Below are 14,630 nucleotides of genomic sequence, written 5' to 3'. Positions count from 1 at the left end.
CAGCCTGGCCTATATAATGACTTCCAAGAGAGCCAGGACTGTTACACAGAAAAACTCTGTTTCAAAAAAAAAAGGAAACAAAAAAAACTCTCAGGACTCAGCAAGAAAACTATATAAATAAATACCATCCACTCAGAAATAAAATGCACTTGAGAAGCAGAAGTTTTTAAATGAATACCATCAAAAGTACAGACTTAATTATGGAGATTATATTTGAGAATCTCAAGTAAAATGAATGGAAGAAAAATAAAAAATTATTACTGTAGCTCTATAGTAGAGCTTGAAGTCAGGGATTGTGATGACTCCAGAGGTTGTTTTATTGTACAGGATTCTTTAAACTATCCTGGATTTTTTGTTTTTCCATATGAAGTTGAGTATTGTTCTTTCCAGGTCTGTGAAGAATTGTATTGGGATTTTGATGGGGATTGCATTGAACCTGTAGATTGCTTTTGGTAAGATTGCTATTTTTACTATATTAATCCTACCTATCCATGAGCATAGGAGATCTTTCCATTTTCTGATATCTTCCTCAATTTCTTTCTTCAGAGACTTAAAGTTCTTGTCATACAGTTCCTTCACTTGCTTAGTTAGAGTTACCCCAAGGTATTTTACATTATTTGTGGCTATTGTAAAGGGTGATGTCTCTCTGATTTCTTTCTCAGTCTGCTTGTCATTGGTATATAGGAGGGCTACTGATTTTTTTTAATTAAGCTTGTATCCTGACACATTACTGAAGGTGTTTACCAGTTGTAGAAGTTCCTTGGTTGAATTTTTGGGGTCACATATGTATACTGTCATATCATCTGCAAATAGTGAAAGTTTGACTTCTTCCTTTCCAATTTGTATCCCCTTAATCTCCTTTTGTTGTCTTATTTTCTAGCTAGAACTTCAAGTACTATATTTGAATAAATATGGGGAGAGTGGACAGCCTTGTCTTGTTCCTAATTTTAGTGGAATCGCTTTGAGTTTCTCTCCATTTAATTTCTTGGTATGGGCATAAAAACTAACATGTGGACCAATGGAATCAAGAAGAGAAGACTCTGACATTAATCCACACATGTATGAACACCTGATTTTTGACAAAGAAGCCAAAACTGTACAATGGAAAAAAGAAAGCATCTTCAACAAATGGTGCTGGCATAACTGGATGTCAACATGTAGAAGATTGCAAATAGATCCCTATCTGTCACCATGCACAAAAAAATAATTCCAAATGGATCAAAGACCTCAACATAAATTCAGCTACTCTGAATCTGATAGAGGAGAAAGTAGCAAGTAGTCTTGAATGCATTGGCACCAGAGATCATTTCCTAAATATAACACCAGTAGCACAGACACTGAGAGCAACAATTAATTAACGGGACCTCCTGAAACTGAGAAGCTTCTGTAAGGCAAAGGACATAGTAAATAAGACAAAACAACAGCCTACAGAATGGGAAAAGATCTTCACCAACCCTATATCTGACAGAGGTCTGATATCCAGAATATATAAAGAACTCAAGAAACCAGACATCAAAATACCTAACAGTCCAATTAAAAAATGGTCTATAGAGCTAAACAGAGAATTCTCAACAGAAGAATCTCAAATGGCTGAAAGACATTTAAGGAATTCCTCAACATCTTTAGTCATCAGGGAAGTGCAAATCAAAAAGACTCTGAGATACCACCTTACACCTGTCAGAATGGCTAAGATCAAAAACACTGAAGACAGCTTATGCTGGACAGGATGTGGAGCCAGGGGAACTCTCCTCCACTGCTGGTGGGAATGCAAGCTTGTACAACCACTTTGGAAATCAATATGGCACTTTCTTAGAAAATTGGGAATCAGCCGGGCGGTGGTGGCGCATGCCTTTAATCCCAGCATTCGGGAGGCAGAGCCAGGCGGATCTCTGTGAGTTTGAGGCCAGTCTGGGCTACCAAGTGAGTTCCAGGAAAGGTGCAAAGCTACACAAAGAAACCCTGTCTCGAAAAACCAAAAAAAAAAAAAAAAATTTAAAAAAAAAAAAAGAAAATTGGGAATCAATCTCCCCCAAGATCTAGCTATACCACTCTTGGTCATATACCCAAGGAATGCTCAATCATACCACAAGGGCACTTGCTCAGCTATGTTTATATCAGCATTGTTTGTAATAGCCAGAACATGGAAACAACCTAGATGCCCTTCAACTGAAGAATGAATAAATAAAATGTGGTACATATACACAATGGAATACTACTCAGCAGAGAAAAACAATGACATCATGAGGTTTGCAGGCAAATGGATGGATCTAGAAAAAATCATCCTGAGTGAGGTAACCCAGACTCAGAAAGACAACCATGGTATGTACTCACTCATAGGAGGATACTAGATGTAAAACAAAGATGACTAGACTGCTACTCACAACTCCAGGGAGGCTACCTAGAAAACAGGACCTCAAGAAAGACACAGGGATCGCCCAATGACAGAGAAATGGATGAGATCTACATGAACAACCTGGACACGAGTGGGGGTGATGAAGGGCAAGGGTCAAGGGAAAGAGAGCTTAGGGGAGTGGGAGATCCCAGCTGGATCCAGAACAGAGAGGGAGAACAAGGAATAAGAGACCATGATAAATGAAGACCACATGGTAAAAGGAAGAAGCAAAGTGCTAGAGAGGTCCCCAGAAATCCACAAAGATACCGCCACATTAGTCTACTGGCAATGGTAGAGAGACAGCCCGAACTGACCTACTCTGGTGATAGGATGGCCAAACACCCTAACTGTCATGCTAGAAACCTCATCCAATGACTGAGGAAACTGGATGTAGAGATCCACGGCCAGGCCCCAGGTAGAGTTCCAGGAGTCCAATTAGTAAGAAAGAGGAGGGTTTGTATGAGCGAGAATTGTTGAGACCAAGGTTGGAAAAAGCACAGGGACAAATAGCCAAACGAATGGAAACACATCAACTATGAACCAATAGCTGAGGAGACCCCAACTGGATCAGGCCCTCTGGATAAGTGAGACAGTTGATTAGCTTGATTTGTTTGGGAGGCATCCAGGCATTTGGACTGGGACCTGCCCTCAGTGCATGTGCTGGCTGTTTGGAACCTGGGGCTTATCCAGGGACACTTTGCTCAGCCTGGGAGGAGGGGACTGGACCCACCTGGACTGAATTTACCAAGTTGAACACAATTCTCAGGGGAGTCTTTGCCCTGGAGGAGATGGGAATGGAGGATGGGCTGGGGGAAAGGTTGGGGGAGAGGGGGTATCAAGGAATCCATGGCTGATATGTAAAATTAAATTAAATTATAAAATAAAATTTAAAAAAATAAATAAATAAAAATTTTAAAAAAGATCCAGCTATACCACTCTTGGGCATATACCCAAGGAATGCTCAATCATACCACAAGGACACATGCTCAACTACGTTCACAGCAGCATTATTTGTAATAGCCAGAACTTGGAAACAACCTAGATGCCCTTCAACTGAAGAATGGATAAAGAAAATGTGATGCATATACACAATGGAGTACTACTCAGCAGAGAAAAACAATGACATCATGAGGTTTGCAGGCAAATAGATGGAACTAGAAAATATCATCCTGAGTGAGGTAACACAGACTCAGAAAGACAACCATGGTATGTACTCACTCATAAGTGCATACTAGATGTAAAGCAAAGGATAACCAGACTGCAACCCACAGTTCCAGGGATGCTAGCTAGTAAGAAGGACCCTAGGAAAGACACAGGGATCACCCAGTAATGGAGAAATGGATGAGATCTACAGGAGCAAACTGGGGGTGAGGGGGGTTAATGGAGGCAAGGGTCGGGGAAAAGAGAGTTTAGGGAAGCAGGAGGTTCTAGCTAGATCAGGAACAGAGTGGGAGTATGGTGATATTTTATTTGTGCTGAAATGTGATTTTATTTGTATGTTAATAAATAAAGTTGCCTGGGGTCAGAGCTAATAGCAAGCCACAGCAGAAGTCTGGCAGTGGTAGCACACGCCCTTAATCCTGATCACATGACAGGCAGATCTCTTTGTGTTCAAGGACATAGCCAGTATGGAGACACACGCCTTTAATCTCAATACCAACCATAGAAGACCTGGAGGTCTGTATAGAAAGGCAGTGACGAGGAGGTCATGTGGTTGGGTTTACAACCAATGAGAAGGCAGAACAGAAAGTCAATAAAAAGACAGATAAACAGGAAGTAGGTCTCTTTCTCAGGGGGACCTGTCCCTAGTGCATGAGCTGGCTTTTTGGAATCTAGTGCCTATGGTGAGACACTTTGCACAGCCTTCATGCAGGTAGGAGGGGCTTGGACTTGCCTCAACTGAACGTACCAGGCTCTGCTGAACTCCCCATGGGAGACCTTGACTTGGAGGAAGTGGGAATGGGGGTGGGATGGGGGGGAGCTGGGGAGTGGGAGGAGGGAGGACAGGAGAATCTGAGGTTGATATGTAAAATGAATAGAAAACCTCTTAATAAAAAAAGAAAAATAATAATAAAAAATTAGAAATCATTACAGATAATTAAAAACAAATGAAACATATAGGAAATGCATTCAAGACCTAAATTGTTCATCCATCCATGAAGAGAAAAAACATGTTAGAAAAAAAGATTATATTTTAAGAAACCACATCAGTTCTTGTTAGTAAAGAATAAGTTCAAACTCAAAACAAAATATATTATTAATCAATAAATGAATTTTTATAATGATGAAACATATAGTTTATAGTGAAGACCTAACTACCCTAATTCTAAGAACCAAATAATATACCATAAAATACATAAAAGAACATAAAATCAAATGAAGTAACTTTTAAAGATACACGGGAAATTGATCAAATTGCAGTGTAATAGCCACCAAAGAAAATCTCAGTAAATCACAATGTAAAATATCATAGATGAGCCAGGCGGTGGTGGCGCATGCCTTTGATTACAGACCTCAGAATGCAGAGCCAGGCAGATCTCTGTGAGTTCGAGGCCAGAATGAGTACTAGGAAAGGCTCCAAAGCTACACAGAGAAACCCTCTCTCAAAAAACATAAAAGAAGAAAGAATATCATAGACGATATTTTGTAACCACAGTATCATGATACTAAAAAATTATACTAAAAATTAAGGCTGACACACCAAGAATTATGACATTCTCAAACAACTCTTGAGTCAAACAGGAAATAAAAGTCAAAATAGCCAAACTAAGAGACTGAGGCTATGGACCTTGGGCATTCTTAAGTCTATTCACAATCAAACTCACCAGGTTAGACCTTTAACAATATCTTAGAAATTGTAAAGAAACTGGGACTTGAGCAATGACTTAGAGGTTAAGAGGATTGGATGCCCTTCCAGAAGACATAGGCTCAATTCCCTGCACACATATGGTGATTAACAACCAATCATCTATAACTCTAGTTCCAGGGAATCTAATACCCTCTTCTGGCTTCTGCAGGCACCAGGCAAGCATATGATTCACAGACATATGTCCAGGACAAAACAAAAAAGAAAAACACTCATACACATAAAAAGCAATAAACAAATAGATGATGATTACAATACATGGATAGAGAGATAGATAGTTAGATATTTTTAAATTAAGAAAATAAATAAGGCTGTGAATAAAATTTTTCAAATATAAAATTATTTGTAAAAATAATGGAAAATTGGAAAGATATAATTTTTTAAAGACCATTCATTTTTATTTTATGTGCATGAGTGTTTTGCCTACATGTATGTATGTGTACTGTGTACATGCCTGGTGCTTGAGGAAGCCAGAAGAGGGTGCCAGATCCCCTGGAACTGCTATAAGTGCCATTTGAGTTTTGGGAATTGAACCCAGGTCCTCAGCAAGAATCAGCAAGTGCTCTTAACTGCTAAGCCATCTCTCATTTTTTCATAGCGAATTTATCAGCTGGTGCCTTGTTAGCAAAGCAGAGTCCTGACATGTGAGCGAATACACATATTTATATTATAATATAGGAAATAGGAGTTGTTAGAATAGCCAAAGGAGCAAAGGGGAAAGTGTTTCCAAAAACACAAAACAGCAGTAAGCTGATGATATATTTGAGACAGAAGGACAAGGGAAGGGATTGTATTCTTGACTACAATGAGACTAGTTGTGTTCATCCAGGGTACTAGAACACAGACAGGGTTGCCTGCTGGAAGCTAAACTCTGGTTGGAAGTGGAGGTGGTGAGCAGATGCAACCAGAGCTGTTTCCCAGCAGCAAAGTGGAGGAAGCTTCCCAAGCTTCTGCCCAGCTCTGACCTCCATTATTGGTCCAGTGTTTCCCACCAGGCAAACTTAAATGAAAGCCAAGTGGCAACGACACCTAAGACTACAGTTTGCATGGTGTCCTTCCATGCCAGCTAGAGTGGAAGGGAATTGAATCTGGAGTCAAATGGATAGAGAACTACTAATGTAATTATAAAAGGAGAAAAGAAAAGTTAAAAAGGGGAGAAACAGCATCATTTCTACATCACTTTCAAGATGTTAATGGAATATGTATGTATCACAGGCAGGACAGAAATATAAATGATACATAGTAAAAGATAAGGTTCCTTGTGGCAGGACTGAGCATCCTTTGGGTATATTCACAGGAGTGGTATAGTTGGGTCTTGTGTTAGACTGATTCCCAGTTTTCTGAGAAACAACCACACTGATTTCAAAATTGGCTGTTTAAGTTTGCACTCCCACCAGCAATGGGGGTGTGTTTCCCTTATTCCACATCCTCTCCAGCATGAGCTGTTGCTTGTGTTTGGATCTTAGCCATTCTGACAGGTGTATCTGTCAGATGGCATCTCAGAGTCGTTTGGATTTGCATTTCCCTCATTGCTAGTGATGTTGAACATCTCCTTAAGTGTTTCTCAGCCATTTGAGAGTCTTCTGTTGAGAATTCTTTGTTTAGATCTCTACTCCATTTTTTTTAAATTGGATTATTATATTTGTTGGTTCTAGTTTCTTGAGTTCTTTGTATGTTTTGGATATCAGACCTCTGTCATATGTGGGGTTGGTGAAGACCTTTTCCATTCTATAGGCTGACATTTTGTCCTATTGACACTGTCCTTTGCCTTACAGAAACGTTTCAATTTCACGAGGTCCCATTTATTAATTGTTGCTCTTAGTACCTGTGCTGTTGGTGTCCTATACAGGAAATTGTCTCCTGTGCCAATGTGTTCAAGATTATTTCCCACTTTCTCTTCTATCAGGTTCAGTGTATCTGGATTTATGTTGAGGTCTTTGATCCACTTGGACTTGAGTTTTGTGCAGGGTGATAGATACGGGTCTATTTGTGTTCTTCTACATGTTGACATCCTGTTAGGCCAGCGCCATTTGTTGACCATGCTTGTAGCTAGAGTTTTTCTCTCTAGGTCCTGCCAAGCCCTGGCAGTCCCTTAGCCCACTTATAAAATAAACATACAGACACTTATATTATTTAAACTGCTCGGCCATTAGCTCAGTCCTACCATTGTCTAGCTCTTACTCTTATACTCAGCCCATTTCTGTCAATCTATATGTCACCACATGTCCCATGGCTTTACCTGCTGCCTCTACATGATGCTCCCTGGACAGCAGGCTGGTGTCTCCTCTTCTCTGCCTTCCTGTTCTCTCAATTCTCCTCTCTGCTAGTCCCACCTATACTTCCTGCCTGGCTACTAGCCAATCAGTGTTTTATTTGCACAGAGCAATGTCCACAGCGCATGCTTTCTTTTTTCTAATGTATAACTTTGGGCTTCTTTGTCAAAAATCAGGTGTCCAGGGGTGTGTGGATTTATGTCTGGGTCTTTGATTCTATTCCATTGATCTACACATCTGTTTTTATGCCAATACAATACAGTTATGTTCATAACAGCTTTATTTGTAATAGCCAGAACCTGGAAAGAACCTAGATGCCTCAACTGAGGAACAGATGAAGAAAATATGGTACATTTACACAATGGAGTATTACTCAGCTGTTAAAAACAAGGACACCGAGGAATCTGAAGGCAAATGAATGGAACTAGAAAAAGTCATCTTGAGTGAGGTAACCAAGACGAAGAAAGACAGACATGGTAAGTACTCACTCATAAGCTGATATTACCTGTAAAAATGAAGGATAGGCGTGGGGGCAGGGCGTGGAGACTGCAGGGTCTGCCAGGGGTCTTGGAGAAGAGAGATACAAGAAGCAGGGGGCATTTCGGGGTCAGGTAAAAACCTGGCACAAGGGAATCTCCCAGGAGTCTACAAGGATGACCCCAGCTAAGACTCCTACCAATAACAGGCACATAGCCTGAATTGGCCACCTCCTGTGACCAGATTGGTGTCTAGACCAATTCTCATCAGAGAGGCTTCACTCAGCAACTGATGGAAACAGATACAGACCCACAGCCCAACATTAAGTGGAGTTCAGAGAATCCTGCAGAAGAGGGTGAGAAAGGCTTGTAGGAGCTGGAAAGGCCAAAGACACCACAAAAAAAAATTCACATCATCTACTAACCTGGACTCATAGGAGCATGGGACTGACCTAGACCCTCTGCATATATGTTATAGTTGTATATCTTGGTCTTCTTATGGGACTCCTAACAGTGGGAGCAGGGGCTGTCTCTAACTTTTTTGCTGGCTTTTGGGACCCTACTTCTTATACTGAGTTGCCTTGCCCAGCCTTAATACATGGGGAGTTGTTTAGTCTTACTGCAACTTGATATGCCATGCTTTGTTGATACTCATGTAAGACTTGACCTTTCCTAAACAGAAAAGAAGGAGGCATGGATTGGGGTGGGGGGGGGGACAGTTGAGGATGGGGGGTAGGGACTGGGAGAAGAGGAGGGAGGGGAAACTGTGGTCATGATGTAAAATAAAAAAAAAATAATAAAAATTTTGGTTGTGAGCCTAGCCTTTAACGGCTAAGCCATCTCTCCAGCCAGCCGGGCGGTGGTGGTGCACACCTTTAATCCCAGCACTCGGGAGGCAGAGCCAGGCAGATTTCTGTGAGTTTGAGGCCAGCCTGGGCTACCAAGTGAGTTCCAGGAAAGGCACAAAGCTACATAGAAAAACCCTGTCTTGAAAAACCAAAATAAATAAATAAATAAATAAGTAAATATATTTTTAAAAAATGAGGTTCCCCTTCATCCCATAATCCCAACTGCTCTACATAGAGGTGACTACTATTATTTACTTTTTTGTTTATTTCTGAAAACTTGTCATGACTAAAAATGAATATATATTTTAAAGATATATTTATTTTTATTTTATGTGAATGTTTGCCTTCATGTGTATATGCATGCCACATGTACACAGTGTCCACTGAGGCCAGAATTCTGAAACTCCATTCACTAAAGATGAAATAGCTGGGATTGCCTTTGACCTTAAAAATGTAACCACAAAACATGAGAAGAACAGCCTTATTGAACTTTAAAGAGCAGGATAGTTTTAAGCGCCACTTTGTTTTTTTTGTTTGTTAAGAAATCAGAACCTCTGGAGCTGGGGCCACAGATGGTACTAAGGCTCCATGTGGATGCTGGGAATCAAGCCTGGGTCCTCCACAAAAACTACAAGCACTCTTAAGAGCTGGGTCATCAGTCTATCCCCTAAAAATGAATATTTTTACATGCATAAGCCATTATGTGGAGGTAGAGGGCTCAGAGGTATCAGTTTTAGTTTTCTCTTTCACTGTAGATATATGTTGTATGTTTGTTGCAGCTTACTTCTTTTAAGTCTCCATTTGGGGAAAAGGTTTCCATTTAATGAACAAATAGACTACTTTCAGAGGGTTGTTTGTTTGTTTGTTTTTCCATTAAAGCCAATTGTTTTAGTTAGGTTTCTATTGCTGTGAAAATAGTCACAACCAAAAGCAACTTTGGGAGAAAATAATGTAATTCAATTGGGAGAAAATAATTTAATTCAGCTTACACTTCCATATTACAGTGGATCATCCAAGGAGGTCAGGGCAAGAAATCAAGGCAGGAGCCTGGATGAAAGAACTGAGGTAGAAGCCATGGAAGAATGCTATTTGCTGCCTTACTCCTAATGGCTTGTTCAGCTTGCTTTCTATACAACCCAGGATAAGCTGCCCACAGGTGACACTTTCCATAATGGGCTGTGGCCTCCCACATCAATCATTAATGAAAAAAGTGCCTGATGAACTTGCTTATAAGCCAATCAATTGTACGGAAGCATTTTTCTCAATTGAGAGTCCTTCTTCCCAAATGACTCTAGACTGTGTCAAGCTGACAACAAAAACAAAAAACAAGCAAAACAAACGTAAATAACCAAACAGAATACCAGTATAGTACCAAGACGAAGAAATGCTTATAAAACTGCTTGTTCCATTGTCTTTCCATTTTTTTGGTATCCAGTTGGCATGTGTTTTGCTGGAGGCAATATAGCTAAAAGCAGAGCTTAAGTGGGATATGGGAATTAGACATAAGACACTGAAAGATGGAGCTCATTCCACTTATATCTCATAATCAATGTTATTTATAATTCATATCCACATGTATGGGAATGTTTAGAGAGACATGCAGATGTAACCAATATGTGCATCTTTGCCCCAAGGCAAATGCACATACCAATGTTCTTATGAGGCCATAAGTAAATAAATTCTGATCCTGTCTGTTTTAGCCAGGACAATTCACTGGCCTCTAAATAGTTTAGAGTTTCTGAGGGGACAGATATTCGATCCTACATTAGGCCTTAACCTCTGAAGTCTTCAGATTTCCTAACAAATACAAAGTGGCATTTTAATCTACCCTGCCCTTTAAAATTCAACACGTCTGCTCTTCTCATGTTTTGTGGTTACATTTTGAAGGACAAAGGCAATCCCAGTCATTTTACCTTTAGCAAATGAAGTTTCAGAATTAAGGGAAGATCTATGGGGAAAAGAAAAAAAATTACCTGATCCATGTGACTTCTCCTTGATTCTTGTAAAGTTTTAGAGGTTCCTCACTTCTCTTTCCAAGAAGATAATGAGAAAAAAGTATTAGAGAATGACTGTGACAACAAAACTGTAAATTTAGTCTTCTGCAACTTTTAGTGTCTTCAGAAAGAATGAATTACAGCTGGCGAGCTTTCATAGTCCCAGAAGCATATACAGGCTGCAAGAGGAGAAAATATTTCAATGGTCTTACCCAGCTATGAACTCTATGAACTGGGAGACCAACCTGCCGGGCAAGATATGCCTCTCTTTCCATTTACCATTGATGAATCTACAGACTCGGGGCTGTGCAAAGTGCTGAGGATTGGTGACAGATGAGAGCTCAGTCCTAAATAATACATTTATAGCATTCCCTTTAAGGCTCAGGGAACGTTGCAGAAGGTACATAGAATGTAAGAGCCCGATCAGGGAGGACTGAGAAACATCATTTCTGGACAAACAAAGCCTTTACAATTGTGAACCCTAAACACCTGCAGATGCCTGCATTGAGTCTGCATAAGAATAGACCATCGATAGCCAGGCATGAACGGAGAAGCATCTCAGTGGGCTTCAATCCTTATTGCTGAACTATTTGCAACTGATAGATTCAGGGAGAAGGGAAGCACATTGCCAGTGGACCCACTGGGGTAGTTTCCAACCTAATGATGAAAGAGAACTAAAAATACTGAAACTAAAGTGAGAACAAAGGGACTATTAAATATGAATTGCTGCATTTTTCAGAATGAAACCTAGGCTATTCTGAACTTCAAAAGTGTGCTTAGGTCACTAGAATGCCAATATTTATCAGATACTACTGTGGAATATTATTTTAGATAGGCAAAGATGTGCTACATCTGTTTACGCTGCAGAGAATTACTTGAACTGTGTAATGGTGTGTTACTTTCATTTATGCTGCATTTGTTTAATTATGTAAAGATGTGTTGCATTTGTTTCACCTTGCCTGCCTAAGGCACCTGATTGGTCTAATAAAGAGCTCAATGGCCAACAACTAGGTAGGAGAAAGGACAGGTGGGGCTAGCAGGCAGAGTGAAAAAATGGGAGGAGAAATCTAGGCTAGCAGAAGGAGGAACAAGATAAGAAGAGATTGAGGGACACACCAGGGACAACAAGCCAGGCAGACAGACATGAGAAGCAATGAAAGTAAGATATAAGGAAGGAAAGAAAAGTAAAAGGCCCAGTGGCAAAAGGTAGATAAAGAGAAACAGGATAATTTAAATTTAAAAGCTAGCCCAGAGACAAGCCTATGCTAGGCTGAGCATTCAAAACTAATAATAAGTCTCTGTGTCATGATTTGGGAGCTGGTTGGTGGCCGGAAAGAAAAAACCTAGTACAAGATAATTCCTGGTAAAACTAAATAGGTGATAAAAACCAGACCAAATGTAATGAATATTGGAAAGGGATTGGTAGAAGAAAAAGCAGGTTTGTTCAACATGGAAAGGAAATGAGAGAAAATTTGGTAAGACAGTGATTAAGATGCGTCATGAACATGTATGAAATTTAACTGACAAAAGTGTAAAATTTAAATAATGAATAAAGGTTCTATAAGCATCAACAGGAATCACATGAAGAAATGTGGACTTAAGGAAGAAGAAGTTGTCAAATTTTGGACATGATTACGAAATTTCTAAAATGAAAAGAGTTTAGTAGACATAAACACATTTTTCCTGATGAAAAGGCAAATTCTGAACGTTTGACTGTTCAAAGCTGTCAGATAATTTTTTAGTTTTGTTTGTTTGTTTGTTTTAATGTTGGGCTACACATTTCAATGAAGGATAAAACAAAACCAAAAGTTTAATCAAATAAGTGAATTCAAAACTCTGATTTTCTTCAGGACGTTAGAAAATTTTCAATCAGCTTAAGAGATGAAACTGTCTAGATTGCTAGCATGGATTATAAAATTAATGATCTCCCACATCTTCAGACACTACTGCCCAAGGCCAAGAGTAGTCCTGGAGGATCTTTACCCTAGATATGTGAAAAATGCAGACTCAACTTTGTGAAATGTTAAAATATAAAGGCAAGTGAATTTACAATAAACAGCAAGCTAGTCTTGGTTTGAAATACTCTGTATATTAAGTGTAGTGTTTTAGAAGACATTAAGTATTCTGCTGGCATTTTACTGACTTAAGAAGCCTTTAAAATGCCATGAGGACATAGAATTATAATCCCAAAGGAACAATTCTTTAATTCATCCCAAGAAAGTCAGGAATGCTTCCACACAATTTTTGAATCAATGCTGAAGGATTCCAGTTGTGCAAGAGAGAACAAGCATTTACGGATGAGAGAATAGTGAGCACAAAGGTATTGAGACACATGTGGCTAGAAGAGCAAGGCATTCTATCATTTCTGGAGCAGTATTTGTATATGCAGCAGAAGACAAGGCAGGAATGAAGGGTTGGGGGGGAGTATGTGTCATAGAGTTGGAAACATTCAAACACCATGGCCTCTTTAATAAGAAGAAACAACACTGAAATATAGAACCACATGTCTTATTACAGCACATTAATGATCACATGTTAACAGAGAGGAAACTGAAAAATAATCATCGGCTTTGGCTATGACTCAAACATTCTCTACATTTCAACCTTCAATGTACCAATGTTCAAAATGACAGAGTTATACATTCTTTACACCATATTAAAATGAGCAGAAATCAGCTATTTATGCATTTTTAGAAACATATTAAACTTAGATGAAGGTTAATGAATAAAAGGGGTGGAACTAAACCCACTCAGACGTCTATGTCTTTAAAATTTTTGCAGTGTTAATGGAATCTCATCCACGACGTATGTACACAGCACAGTCCCAGAGAAACCACAGAACAGTCGTGGTTCCACACCCTGGGCTTCTGGAACCAAAAAGGAGATTTAATTTATTTTGCAATCTATGCAGGAAGTAACTGTCTTTCCTCAGCTGTGTCTCCCTGCCTTCCCCAGCCCACTGACAATTTGATTCTTGTACACAGTCTACATTTCCCCAATCTCAGTGCTTCTGTCGTTCTCAATACCTTCTTTATCTAATCTGCTTGACTAACATCTCCCCACCCTTCTCCCCTCATCAAGCATTACCAAGTGTATGTAAGAAGCAAGGATGATTTAATGGTATACATGGCGGTAAAACAAGAGGAAGGTAGCAAATATGTATTGATCACCTAGAACTTATCAATCATTAGGATTGGTTTTAGATCACTAATTAACGTTATGACACAGTACTCCATATGTACCTTTGCCCTTTCTATCCCCATCTCTATTATACTTTCACTGAATTTATTAAAATAGTTATGCTTTCTTATTTACCTTACAAATATTTTCTTCAGATACTCCTTATCTCATTAAAATCAATTTCTCTCTTGGTCGTCTCCAAACCCCTGTATATTATGTGTATAGATAGGTAGGTAGATTGGCAAGTAGATAGATAGATAGATAGATAGATAGATAGATAGATAGGTAAGTTATTATATGATAGGTAAGTATGCACATACATAGATAGATAGATAGATAGATAGATAGATAGATAGATAGATAATTTTAAATCAAAGAGTTAAAAATCATTGTTATCATTTAAAAAGCTCTTCTGACTCAAATTTTATCACCTATTAAAAGGAGAAATACATACCAAGGATCATTTTTGCACTTCTGACCAGCTGTTTTGATAATATAGAGTAACAATTCCCCTAAATCTCAGTTATTAATACATTACAGTCCTGTTTACTTATATATGATAGCTCAGGTACTGTTTAATGAATTAGAGAAGAGTGAACAT

The sequence above is a fragment of the Peromyscus californicus genome, unplaced genomic scaffold (assembly GCF_007827085.1).
Source record: "Peromyscus californicus insignis strain IS unplaced genomic scaffold, ASM782708v3 Scaffold_16__1_contigs__length_79575227, whole genome shotgun sequence".
Taxonomy (NCBI): Eukaryota; Metazoa; Chordata; class Mammalia; order Rodentia; family Cricetidae; genus Peromyscus; species Peromyscus californicus.
The sequence above is the reverse complement of the archived record's forward strand: the minus strand, read 5'-3'. Positions refer to the sequence as shown.